This window comes from Giraffa tippelskirchi, chromosome 9, assembly GCF_054371585.1.
Source record: "Giraffa tippelskirchi isolate mGirTip1 chromosome 9, T2T-mGirTip1v1.2.pri, whole genome shotgun sequence".
In the NCBI taxonomy this organism is placed as follows: domain Eukaryota; kingdom Metazoa; phylum Chordata; class Mammalia; order Artiodactyla; family Giraffidae; genus Giraffa; species Giraffa tippelskirchi.
This window is the reverse complement of record NC_137283.1, coordinates 156,145,518-156,159,634: the sequence shown is the minus strand read 5'-3', so window position 1 is coordinate 156,159,634 and position 14,117 is coordinate 156,145,518. Positions and strand designations below refer to the sequence as shown.

The following is a 14,117-nucleotide window of genomic DNA, read 5'->3' as shown; positions in this document are numbered from 1 at the left end:
ACTGATATTTATAATTTTATCACAATTTAAACAGGTACAAAGAATATAATTTGTAGCATATTGTAAACAGTGACATTTTAAAATTAAATGGTTACATCAGTTTTAAATGTATCCAAATGGAATTTAAATCTTGTAATAATTTGCTATCCACTATCATCCATTTAAGAAATATAACAAGCTTCTCTTTAGCAAGCAAAAACTATATATAACTTCCTGCCTTCCTTCTACTGCCATGCCTTCTATGTTTGAAATTTTATTCCCATTCTACTTCCCCTTCAACATTTTATGCTAGTATAATGTTTATGATTGAACATCTTTTACTGAATATCCTATCATACTTTTAATCTATCAAACATTTGTATAAAAATTAAAATTTATACACTTTAAAAATTCCTGTAACCATAGGGTGTAAATGATTTCTGGATTAAGTTATCATTACAATGACTAGTATTGCAAAATTGCTCAAAACAACCTAAATGAATAGAACATTTTGATAAACACTAACATGAAAATTAATGTATTATTGGAAGCTTGCACTTCTTAAAACAACAGATGATGCTGTCCTTTTTTAAACATTGTATGTAGTATGGATAAATATTACTTATCACTAGAAAGACAAAGTGTTTAGCATCCATTCTATTTTTCATTTTTTAGAGATGAAAAGTCCTTGTTCTTAAAGAGATGGGAATGGAGCTTTGTTATATAAATGTCCTTCAATTCTTGAAACTCCTGATTTATTTGCCCCAAATCACATGATACTCCATTATCAAATGATAGTTTTAATGACCTGACGTCTTCACAATTTTTTCCTTCAGCTTTTTTTTGAAAGTAAGGTATTGAAAACCACCTGACTTGCAGAGGATTTGTTATCCACTCTCTATGGGTTGAGCTCTATACCCACCAAAGCTCACATGTTGAAATCCCAACCACTGGTACCTCCAAAGGTGACTATGTTTGGAAACAATGTTGTTGCAGATACAAGTAGTTAAGGTGAGGTCCGGAATGGACTCTAATCCACTAGGACTGGTGACTTATAAACAGAGGAAACCAGGACACAGAGACAGACACACACAGAGGGAGGAGGATGTAAAGACACTGGGGAGAAGCCGGCAGGCCCCCAACCAAGTAGAAAGGCCTGGAAGATAACCTTCCCACACTGCCCTTGGAAGGAAGGAGCCCTGCCCACACCTAGATTTTGGATGCACATTTCTGTTGTTCACATGACTGGTTTGTGGGACTTTGTCACAGTGAGGTTAACCAACTGATACATAGTTCCTAGACCCATTCACCTCCCCTACACTTACAGCAACACCAACATTTTCACTTTTTCCTTTCCTGGGGTGAGAGGTTAAACTCAAGAGCAAAGCACCCTAGAAAGACTGGTAATAGTGAGAGGGGCCCCTTTCTCTTGTAAACTGAGGGACGGATCATTGCAAGAAGTGAGGCAGGGCAATTTAATAAAAAGCATATACTGAATTTCAGATCTGTAGGTTGTTTCCTTCAAAATACTCTTGGTCCACAAGCTTCTTTGGAAAGCCTTGCTCAGTCAGCCCCAGAGGAGTAAGTGTACCTACTTTGAAGATGACTGTGCTGAACTGTAGAAAACCTACTGAAATTCAGGGATGTGGAAAAACTTTTGTCAGCCGGAGGTGCTGATGACATTTTCATGAAGGATATGATATTTGCTGGCCTTGTGCGTAGAATTTTGATTTGTGGAAAGGAGAAAGAAGAGCACTCTAGCCAGAGGGGACTGGGAAATGGACTTCTAACTAAACTAACGACTCAGTCAGGTGGGCCTAGCCTATACCAAGACCTGTACTTATGGGTCTAGGAGCTTGTTCTTAGGCAACGGAGACTTTTACGTAAGCAAGTGATATGATGAAAGTGAAGCTTAGGAAGATTAGTTGGGCGTCAACACAGAGGATGGGAGGCTGCAGAATTTAGGAAGCAGGCAGCCATCCAAGGGTGTGGTCACCAATGAGTGGATCAGTGTAACGGCTTTGGAAATGGAGAGGCAGCTGCTTGTTGGTTGTGATGGACACAGAAATCACAGGCCTGTATTATAGTTAAATTGTGTGGCAACTGCTCAATGGTCTTCTTTTCAGGTGGGCCGCTAAGTCCCAGAAGTAACTGTGCCTTGCCTCTGTTTCTGCCATACCTCCTGTGTTGGTGGAATACTTAATGTCCAGAAAGACACTATGCTTTTCTGTTGGTCAAGTAGAGGTACAATAGGGGTGACACTTCTCTATTGTTCGGCTGATCCCTTCATTGTAAGCACGGAATGAACAAATGGATGGGGAACCACTTGGTTAAATATAAAGCAGATGGGGAGACAAGACTCTTATTCCTCATTACTCTATTGTGGCTGACTACTCTTCCTTAGAGAGAGTGGAGAGGCTTCTGAGTGCCTCATTCACAGTAGCCTTGAGGAACTGAAATCCAGGTAATAGAGGTTCCGTTGTGTGCTGCCTGAGAACTTTACTGGACTCACATCCCTTTCCAAAGTGGGGAGGTGCTCCCAGACCCCCTGCTGAGCCCCTGGGGGAGAAGAGCCACTCTTCACATTCCACCTGGCCCTCTTGAGGTGTCTGGCCTCCTGCCCAAACACGCCTCAAAGGACTGTTCATTTTCGGTCAGAACCATAAGCTTTCCTGATTGTGTAGCAATGGAAACAAAGATTTTCTATGCTCTGAAAAGCAAATATTTTTTACGGCCACAGGCTCTTCTCACTCCTCAGTTGAAGTTGGGAAGAACGCAGAGCATTAAAACAATTGAGACACATAGCTTTCTTTTTTTCTCTCTTGCATTAGAGACTACTGTGTTTTTAAGACTCTGAGAGGATAAGACACTGGGGAGGGGGGGTCACTATCCTTATAGCCATTCCTCTAAGTCACATTCACATGAGTGACTCTCAATCTGTGACCCTGAGGGTCACTGGACCCTTTCAGTGTTCCTAAGCCCCAAAGGACTCTCTTGGCTGTCATGGGAGGGTGACTTAGTGGCGATGTGACTGCTGACTCTACTAAGACTTACCATTTGGCATGTCTTCCCAGGATGGAAAGGAGATTATCAATAACATCTGAGTGAGTTTGCTTACCTGCACTGGCTCTCTCTCTTATTTATGCGTATCTTTATTTGTATGGCTGCAGTAAGAGCATATCCAATGCTAGAAAGACCATGTGCCAAGTGTTAACTGATTCCCTTGGCACAGAGGTCTGCTCCCATTTCATAGATGGGGATGATAAGCCCTCCTGGTGAGGTGACAACAATCCCTATCATTGCATGTGTACGTCCCAGGTGCCAGGCACAGGGGCAAAGTGTTTTACACATTAACTCATTTTCTCAAACACTTTATGGAGTGGAAGTATTAACATTCACATTTTACGGAGATAAAAATGGAAACCTAGAGAGGTTAACCAACTTTCCTAAGGTCACAAAACAAGTCAATCAGTGGCTGTGTCAGTCAGCATGAGTTAAACCAGGCTTTGTGACAAACAGCCCCCAAGATGTAGTGTCTGACAACAAGAAAGGTTTATCCTCACTCAGGCTCCATGTCTGTGGAGGGGCCTGGAGGCTCTGCTTCTCTCTCTGGGATTTGGGCAGACAGAGCAGCCCCTCCATGGGAACTGCTGGTTATCGTGGCAGGTGGGAGAAGAGAACATGGCAAAGTGCTCTCTGGTGACACACGTTCCTTCTGTTCATTTTGTTGGCCAGAGTCTGTCACGTGGCCACTCCTAACGTCAAACGGAGGAGGAAGTTCAGTCTTACCCTCTGGGAGGGAGAGGAGGAATTTCTGTAGGCAGAGGGAGCATCTGAGAAGAAAAATATTTTCTTAAGCCCGTGCTCTTTACCCTTTCAAGAACATTGCCCCTCACTTAACACCTCCTGGAGGCCAGGCATGGTGTTAAACATTTTACAGATATGATTTTCACTCCTCACCACAACCCTGTTAGGGAGAGACTATTATTACTGTCACCTCCCACTCCAGTACTCTTGCCTAGAAAATCCCATGAAGGGAAGAGCCTGGTAGGCTGGAGTCCATGGGGTCGCTAACAGTCGGACACGACTGAGTGACTTCACTTTCACTTTTCACTTTCATGCATTGGAGAAGGACATGGCAACCCATTCCAGTGTTCTTGCCTGGAGAATCCCAGGGCCGAGGGAGCCTGGTGGGCTGCGGTCTATGGGGTTGCACAGAGTTGGACATGACTGAAGAGACTTAGCAGCAGCAGCAGCAGCACAGTTCAAGGCCCAGAAAATTCTTGAAGTAGCCTGAGTCAGATGGCACAGGGTAAAAAACTGCCTTGTGCAGCATTCAGGTCAGCCTGACTCCAGACTGCCACAAGGATGTCCAATGCCATGGAGGTCACTTTAGTTTGACAAGAAAAAAGCCATGTACATTTTTAAAAGATTAAAACTTTAGTTAATCACATTTATTTTCTAATTAAACAGGTAATAATTGCACATTGTTAAGATTCAAACAATGCTTATAGGTTTGAAGAAAGTGAAAAATGACTAATAATCAAAACATCAAGAGGGAACACTGCTAACATTTTATTTTTAATTAAAAATATTTTTTTTACCTAACATATTAGATATGCCTTTCCAGAGGTGCTGACTTATAACTTGCTTCTTCACATAAAAATGTATTGGGAACATCTTTCCAATAAACTTCATTTTTAATGGTTGCATAATATTCTCTTGACTGTGCCACAATTTAATTAGAATTCCTTAATGATTTACAGAATAAATAAGATTTACCTTTTTTTCAATGTGTCGCTGTTCTGTTGCTTTGAGTTCCATTTCTTTCCCAATAGTGATGTCTAATAGCTTTTCTTATTTTTCTTAACCAATTCATGCTTTCACCTATGAGAAACACTGTGTAATGGTCAAAGCTTTTTGATCACAGACTTTTCCTCCCTCTTCCATAGGGACCCTCCCTCAAATGCTAATAATTTTTTGTTTTACCTAGTGTCTCAAGGCAGGGGTTTTCCTTGGCATTTTTGTTTTCACAGAATTTTTCTGAAATGCACATATAAACTGCTTTCCTTATTTTTCTTTTCTCTCTCTTCCTGTATATCCATACTCCTTCTTTTATTTTACACTTGCATGTCCCAATTCTAGATCTCTTAAAATGCCTGTGACTGCTGTTCCCTCTACAGTGAGGCATTCACTGCCTTCCAGCTCTAGCCATGGTGCTCCCAAGTTCCCCCGTTCAGACCCACCACATCCCTACCCTCTTCAGGACCCTCCGGTACCGGGGGTGTTCTCTGGTCATGGAACAGTCTTTCCTGTCATCTGGGGTTGGTCTGTTTATTGAAGAAGCCTTCTCTGGCCCCTTAGTCAAAATTAGTTGTCCTTTCTTCTGTGCTTCTCAGCGCTTTACTATTACTATTATCACCACTACGCACTTATTCAGGAAAACATCTATTCAGCGCCTGTGGTAAGTAAGCTCTGGAGTGCTGGGGTAGATATTACAATACTATACTAAACTATACCATACTATACAATAACCAGCCTTGGCATCCACCCTCTAGGAATCTTCCGCCCCCGGGGAGGTGGATGGGTGAACTCACGTCTCAGCCCTGCGGGGTGAAGGCTGAGATGGAAGAAGGTGCGAGGCACCAGGGGAACAACAGGCCCCGCGGACACGGGTTGACTTTATTTGCAGCAAGTTTTCCCTTAATAAAAGTCAAGATCCTGAGGTAAGGGATCCATTTTCAAATTCGCCTTTGATCTGGCCAATTTGTTGACAGTAAGAGCCCGAGGTGGCGAGTTTAATAAAGGAATGGCACAGGTGCGATCAGGGGAAGGGACCAGCGGGTGGTCCCCGGGCGCCGGTCCAAGCCCAATACCCATCTCCCCCGACTCTGTACTTTTCACATCTTTCTTTCTCCGTGAAATGGACGCACGTTCCCCTACGGATTTAGAGGTAACGACTCTTCAGCGAAAGCCTGGAAAATACGACTTTTCCACAAATGGTCTGGGTTGGGTATAGATCTTCAGCTGTAGGACTGGCTGCGCCCTCGCGGGGGGCGGCGTTGGCTCCGAGACCCGACCGGGAGTTTCTCCCGGGCCCGACTCGCCGGGCACCTCGGCCCGCCGACCACGTGCGCGATCCGGGAGCGGAGCCTCCGCGCGCCGTGCGCCTCGGAGGCGGCGCCGCTTCTCCGGCTCTTCCCGCCGCGCCACTCCCCCCGACCTCCGCGGCGGCCTCGCCCCCCGGCCCGCTTCACGCCGGCTCCGGCCCGGGTTTTCCCGGCCGCCCGCCGCCGCCGCCGCGCTCGCCGAGCGGGGAGCTGGCGCCGCCGAGGCCGCCGCGGCCCGGGCGTGGGGGCAGCGCCGAGCAAGCGCGCCCGCGGGGGTGGCGGGTGCCTGCGCCCGGCTCCGCGCGCCCGGGGGCCCTTGGGCCGCCGCCCCACCTGCCCCCGCCCCCGGGGGCCGCCCGGTAACCGGAGCCCGCACGGGCGCGCCGGCGGGGACGCAGCTCCCCGCCCGAGTCCTCCTCCCGCGGCTGGGAGGAGACATTCCTGCTCTCCCCTCCCGGCCAGCGCCCGTTCCTCCCCCGCCGCATGTTTTCCGCCCCCAGGAGAGACCGTGCCACAGAAATAAGCCTCGAATGCCCTTTGCCGAGCGGGCGGGAGGGCATCGGGCGCCGCGTCCGAGCGGGCCATTTTCAGGGCGCGTCTCCGGAGCCGCCAAAAGTCTTGTTTTCTCCTCAAAAGTGGAAGGTGTCGGAGGCGGGGGCGGGCAAGGGGCCGCTTCCAACTGCTACACACGCTCGAATAGTTGTCAGTAAAATCAAACTGACGTCAGCCCCGGGGAAAAAGATAGGTCTCTTTTGTTCTTATGTTCTCCCCCACCCCCTCCCCTGCGATCAAAGGCAAAAAACATTTTTTTGGAGGTGGGGGAAAGACAAAAAGGAGGAAAAAAATTGCAAGGCAAAGAGATAGCTTCCATTAGAGCTCCAGCCCAGGCGAAGGGAATGTTTAATGAATGCATCAAGCCTTTTGATCACCCTCGCTCGGTTGGGTTCAGTAGTGCCGGAAGGTTAGTTGCATATCCTGTGGCTGATCTGAAATTCGATCAGCAGAGGGGGCAAAGAAAAGAAAAGCATTTTAATGGTAATCAATAGAGGATCATAGGTCCTGGAAGGAAATACGTGTTGATTAAAAATGCCACAAGATTAAAAAATGTTCACGACCGGTTTAAAAAAAAAAAAGGGAAAAGAGAGAGGAGAGGGGGAGGAGGGGAAAAAAAACCCTTAGCAATCTATTTTCTGTGTGTGCTGCTGCCAGAGAGGCAGTCAGCAGACCAACAGTTTGTGTAATGCTTCAAGCTACAGCAGGCAAATTTAAAGCTGTATGCGCAGAACAACATAATAAATACTTATCGAAAATGCATTTCTATTTCTAAGCGGAGTTCACTCATGCATTATACAAAACACCTAGGGCTGCAGTAGCGAGACACAAGGGGACAAATAAGGTGTGCTGTGACTCAAGTTCTTAAACTAAACTCTTGGGCTTTCAACAGTTGAGAGAGAGAGCATATATACTTGCTTTTTTTTTTTTTCCTTCTTTAATTGAAACTAAACCAACAGCTTTGGAAGATACCATAGATTTAAATAGTCTGAAACTTAAAAAAAATGTTGTGATATAAAAAAAAAATGTGATATTTGTGAATGTGAAGAGAGTAGGGTGGAGAGTTAACTGTGGTAGATAGCATATTGATTGGGTTGTGGAGTGGAAAATTATTGCCCTGTAGGTAGAGAGAGTGATCAACAATGTGATAAAAATGGTTGAAGGTTATACAGCTATTTACTTATTACTACAGTGGGAAAGGGAAAAAGGCCTTTTAAACCCACTCTTTAACACAGAAACACAAGTATACACCCTATCTGCATGGCCTCTTGGAGAGGAATCAATAGCGTTTAAATGTTTACACTTTTAACGAAGTTCCTTCATTATTGGGAGGGAATTCAGCTGGCAGAGGTGGTGGCCCCTTCTTTTCTAGATGGTCTCTAGAGGCTCAACCAGCTGGGCATTCCAGTCTTCACTCCTTTCTCCTGTCTTGTTCTCACCCTGTCTTTCAGCCTCTCTAAAGAATATGAAAAAGAGCAAGGAGGGTTTTCAGGACAATTTCCCTCGTATATTTCCAATATTTACTGCAGTAGTTTGGATAGAGCAGGATCTGTCAAAATTGAGATTTCTTTGTTCAGGCAGTACTTCCTCTTACCTTAATGTGTTCTGGCTTCACTAGATGATAAAATGCTTGGAGGAAGGGCATTTTTCTCCTTTCTCATTCATAACAGTGCTCCTGAGAACCAAACCTCATACCTAGGAACCAGTAGAGAGAGCTGAGTCAGAGCTGACAGTAGCAGATCACACACTGACCACACTCTGAAATCCATTCAAAAAGGAAGATGATTTCTGGCTAAGTTCAAACAAGTGACTTAGCTTCTCTGAGTTTTGGGTTCCTCATCTGTAAGATGAAGAATGCTTATCCCTACCCACCAGGGCTTTTGCGAATGACATAATATATGTAAGACCCTGTGAGATATTTATATATATTTTTTTATATAAACGTCTTCCTTCTCCTAAGACGCCCCACCCAGGAGCGATGCCTCCTTTATCCATGCTCTCGTGTAGTCTCTGCTGTGAATTTGAGCTGCAGCTGAAGTGACACTTGAGGACTTCCAAGGCTGGATCCTGAAAGTCTTGCATGCTCCTATACCTGGGTCTCTGGGAATGCTCCTTCTTGGGACACTCTCTTTTAGAACCCAGCTGCATTCTTCGAGAAGCATGTGGAGGCCAGGTCACCTGTAGTGCTCAGCTTGACAACCAACATGTAATTGCTCCCAGCAATGAGTTCCCAGACAGCACATAACATCAACTGCCCACCAAGTGAGTTGGCCATCTTGGTAGTCCAGTTCTGTTGAACTTTCTGATGACTTCAGCCCCAGCTGCTTTCCTACTGTAACTGCATGAACGACCTGAAGCAGAGAGTACCCAGCTGAGCCCAGTCAACCCACAGAATGCTGAGACATAATAAAAAATAAGTGTATAAATGAGCAAATGATAGCTTTTATTAATATCTTAATTTTATAGTAGGTACTAAACCTACCCATTGTTGTAATAAATGTAAATGAAATAAGCTAGCAGATTGACAGTCTCTTCCTTGCTCTTTCTCCTGCCCCTGGGTTATTGTTCACCACCCACAATATCATGTTAGCCCTTATTCTGGAAGGTTAAACCAGGTACTGGCAACATAAAGACAGAATTTTGTAAGCTCTTTTCTCTGGGGACTTGGAGTCCAACTGGGAAGAGAGGATGCTTTTTCCAAGAAGGAGAAGCCATTTATGCACTGCTAGGTCCTGGCATAGCAATGAGTGTTGAACCATCTGTTGTAAAATGAAAATATTGTTTATTTTCTATAACATGTGCTTAGGAGGGGGGAAAGCTCTCTAGGGTTTGAGCTGAGCTGGCCTTTGCTCATAGAAAAAAATTTTTTTTTTCTTCAGCTTCTTTCTGGTGTAGCTCTACCTTTCTTGGGATTTTCAGAATGCTAAGTTCAGGAGGCCAAATATTTTCCAATTTAGGCACCAAAATGAGCAGATCTGGGGTCTTAGTGTTTAGAATACCCTCCTATATGTGGTACAGTCAGTGCCCTTGGTTGTTGGTTGAGAGTAAGCAATGGGTTTCATGTAGAACGAACAGAGCTTGGGCACAGCACCCTTTTCTCTGAAACTTGCACACCTGCCTTGGCTTCATTTCCCTGGACTGCAGCGGTCATCCCAGGTTTCTCATCTGTTATGGTTAATTCCACCCAAGAAGGGCATGAGGGAATGAGAGGTGTGGGCCAGAAGTCAATTCAAGCTCACAAATCAGTAGAGTACGGCTTAATTTGTAAAAGTACTTAAAACATTTTTGTGCTTTCTTAATTTACTATAAAATGTTTAAATAGATTAAAAATTTTTTGATATGGTTGATGTATGTATGTAGACATACATATAATGAGGCTCGTGAAAAACATTTTTTCAGGAGCAAATAGGTCAGCTACTACTCTTCACAGATCATCTGGATGTTTTATTCTGAATGCAATAGTTAGAACCACCTGCTGGAACAGAAGATTGGAATTGAGGCATCGCACCTGTCCAGTCTGCTGGAGCAATTTGAGAAATCAGAAGGTGAGGAAACCCTTTCTGTTGATGTTTCTTTTGGGCCCAGCCCTGTAGTTGCTTAAACTGGGAGGAGGGAGAAGGGGAGTCTCTGCCACTAGAGTGGCCCCCTAATTGGAATGGGAAGACAATCCCATTGATGCAATCCAAGCCAGGGAAAGGGTACAGCATGACAAGAACTATAAAGAGTGGATGGATGGGGAGATCCGAGTGAATTGGGGACATTTTTCTAGAGGGAAGTAGTTCTCCAGCTGAGCCTTGGAAGACAGGAATTCAGAGAGCCTGCGTGTGGTGAATAAAGGCAAAGTTGCAGGAAAGGTCATATATGGTGTATTTGAAAGGCAATGGCTAGTTCAGCTTCTCAGTACAAGGCGTGGATCTAGGTGCTGTGGAGTATGCTATGTCGTGTTCTCAAGGAGCTTATGATCTAACTGGGGAGAGGAATTTACAGAAATGACTCCTGAATTGGCAATAGGTATCTGTAGTACATGGAGAAGGCAATGGCACCCCACTCCAGTACTCTTGCCTGGAAATCCCATGGACGGAGGAGCCTGGTAGGCTACAGTACATGGGGTCACTAAGAGTCAGACACGACTGAGCGACTTCACTTTCACTTTTCCCTTTCATGCACTGGAGAAAGACATGGCAACCCACTCCAGTATTCTTGCCTGGAGAATCCCAGGGACGGCGGAGCCTGGTGGGCTGCCGTCTATGGGGTCGCAGAGTCGGACACGACTGAAGCGACTTGGCAGCTGGAACAGAAACTGCTTTCTAAAATGCAAAGTTGGGAAGTGTAATATCATCTCATAAGGTGCCAGCCAAGGTTGCATGCCATCCTGTGCTGCTACCTCTGGCTTGGTTTGCATCATCTCCATGGTTGCTCTTATGCTACATTCTCATTAGATAGCTGGGGCCAAGATCAGTGTTCTTGGGGTTAAGCCTAGTTCATGAAACGGGGCCCTTTTCATAAGCTTACCATCTATTTAATTCTTCCTTCCTTCAATCCTTCCTTTTCTTCTTCAACTGTTTTCCTTCCTTCTTCATTTATTCATTCAATAAACAATTATTATCTGTATACTGTGAGCCAGATGCTGTTTAGGACCTGGGGGTATAGAGATGAATCTTTCGACAGCTTCTAGGTTTGTTGAAAAGACCTGGAGGTAATCAGACAAAGGTTGATGGGGAGACTGGAGTGATTATGAAAACTCCAAGGACAGTAGTCAGGGAATGGAGACGGAAGGGGGAAGCCTCAGAGTCTGACCAAAAAAAAAAAAAAGTCTGGGAATTAGCCAGATGAAGGCCAGGGCATGTGAGAATATAGTAAGAACAGAGATTGGATACTTTGCTGTATAGCAGAAATTAACCTAACACTGTAAATCAACTATATTTCAATAAAGTAAATTTTAAAAAAGAAAGGAGATTGGAACTGTAAGTCTTTGAAATGTTGGGTGGAGGTTACTAATTTTGCACTGCGCTCTATAAAGACACCTAGACACAGAGATATTTAAGCTAGTCCGGACATTAAAAATAATTTAAACAGTGATAAATGTAAGAAGTCATCACTTAGTCACCTTTCAAGCTACAAGCTGTTTTTCAGATTAAGTGAGCTCACTTCCACTTCTGTCTTTCAGCAAAGGCTTCTCTTCAATATGACTGACTCTTTTAAAGAGTTTTAAAGAGTGGCTGCTGCTGCTGCTGCTAAGTCGCTTCAGTCATGTCCGACTCTGTGCGACCCCATAGGTGGCAGCCCACCAGGCTCCTCTGTCCCTGGGATTCTCCAGGCAAGAACACTGGAGTGGGTTGCCATGTCCTTCTCCAATGCATGAAAATGAAAAGTGAAAGTGAAGTTGCTCAGTTGTGTCTGACTCTTAGCGACCCCATGGACTGCAGCCTACCAGGCTCCTCCGTCCGTGGGATTTTCCAGGCAAGAGTACTGGAGTGGGTTGCCATTGCCTTCTCCTTAAAGAGTGGCAGTAGCTGCTATTTTTGAAAAGTGATTTTTTCTTTTACTTGTATGGTTATTGTACCTTAATATCTTATTGATGTTGATAATATTCTGTTCTACAAGCTGCTTACTTTTGTATGTACAAACATTCTGAGGTATTTGTATTTATCTTGTAGTTACAGTATTTTGACTTCATTTTACATTTTTTATTTATGGTGAAATATCTATGTGCCATAAAATTTACCATTTTAATCATTTTAAGTGTACAGTTCAGTGGCATTAAGTACATTTCACATGGCTGTACCATGATCACCACCATCCATCTCCAGCAACTCCTTTTTCTCCCCCTCTTCCCTCCTCTGGAAATTACTTTGTCTCTGTGAATTTGACTACTCTAGGTATCCCCTATAATCATTTTACATTTTAAGCTTTTTGGCAGAATGGTGTTCAGACTTGAAATGATGCTGGAGAAAGAGTTCACAAGATGAATTACTGAAATTTTTAATACCTTTAAGTGTTCTGCACACAGATTTTTAATTTTCTGTGAATGTGTAATTTATTCTGAAACTGACTATATCATTATGTCTCAAGTCATCATCCATGGGTCAAAACTTTTAGCCTGATAAAGACTATTGAACAATTGGGATAGTACTATAAATTAAGTCATGAGATTCTGTCTCATCTAATTTGACTGGATCTTGCTTCTATATGTAAAGTTAAGTGTCTTCTAGGTAGAACAATCTTATTCACTATTCCTCACAACAACTCTGTTACTAACTCCCTTAATATATGAAAGATGATTGATATTACGATGTATTTTTATAATCACTCATTTTACACATTTCTGAAGACAGTAAAAATAACATTTTATTTCACACACAAGTATCCTAAGAAATAACACTTTATACTCTAATGTATAAAACTGTCTTAATTTAACTAGTAAAACTGACTGAGAAATAAAGATAGGAGACTATAGTTTACATTGACTCAAACCTTTGTAAAAAATATATTACACAGTAAGATTAGAGACATACACTTAGATTATAAATAATTTTATTGCCCAGTTATATGTATGAAAATTTAATTAATAAAAATTATACACTGCAATAAAAATAATCTCTATAATAGCAAAATTTAAGCATTTACAGCTTTTGCTTTCAATATGATGTCATTTTGGCCAGAATGATTTGAAAAAGGCCTTCACTCTTAGAACTAATTTCTTTATAAGAATTCTAGTTCTTAGGTTGCAGTAAAGACAGAGGAACCTCATTAATCCTCACTTTGCTACATAAACCCTATAATTTCCACAAAAATTCCTCAGCAATATCATTTTACTTTACAGGAAACATTTTATGTCGAGGAGCTCTAGGCAAATCTCAAATCACTAAGAATTCATTACTTTTGCCAAATATACTACAGGCCATTCACTAGCTGACTATCATAAAGTATTATGACTCAACTACATTTATATAAATAAACTTGTAAAGCAAAAATCATGATTTCAAATTCAGATATAAAAAAAATCATTTTGTGCATATACTCACACATTTCCATACATAAAATATGTATTATGTGGTAGACTGTTATAATAACAGCCCCTACTGAAGTACACTTCCCTGTATTTGTGTCCCATTGCTACTCCTTCAAATAAGACATGGAGTACATTTCTTTATCCTTTGACTATGGGCTTGCCTTGTGAGTCGATCTGACCAATAGAAAAAGGCAGATACTGAGTGCCTCCTGAGCCTAGACTTCTAGAGGCTTTGGAGCATCCACTTTTGCTCTCTTGTAACCTGAGACTACCATGCTTTGAACAAGCCTGGCATAAAGGACTGTGAGAAAGGCTCAGATATCTCAGCCATCTTGGCTGGAGCACAGCTGGTCCTTCAATGAGTACGGTTGTATCAGTTGGCATAGTTGGGGGGCAGCAGAAGATCTGCCTGACCAACCTGCAGAACCATGTGGAATAATAAATTATTTTGAACCACTAGGTTT

General features: G+C 43.2%; 1 long non-coding RNA gene across 1 annotated transcript in view; it reads right to left on the bottom strand.

Moving 5' to 3' along the window:
- Positions 1-14,117, bottom strand: part of LOC145521305 (uncharacterized) — an 82,997-nt gene that overhangs the window by 33,121 nt on the left and 35,759 nt on the right. Inside the window, exons 2-4 of the long non-coding RNA XR_014065306.1 lie at positions 11,154-11,331; positions 8,236-8,336; positions 4,762-4,866 (exon numbers count right to left, since the gene is read on the bottom strand). This is a non-coding gene — a long non-coding RNA (uncharacterized LOC145521305). The remainder of the gene's footprint in view (positions 1-4,761; positions 4,867-8,235; positions 8,337-11,153; positions 11,332-14,117) is intronic.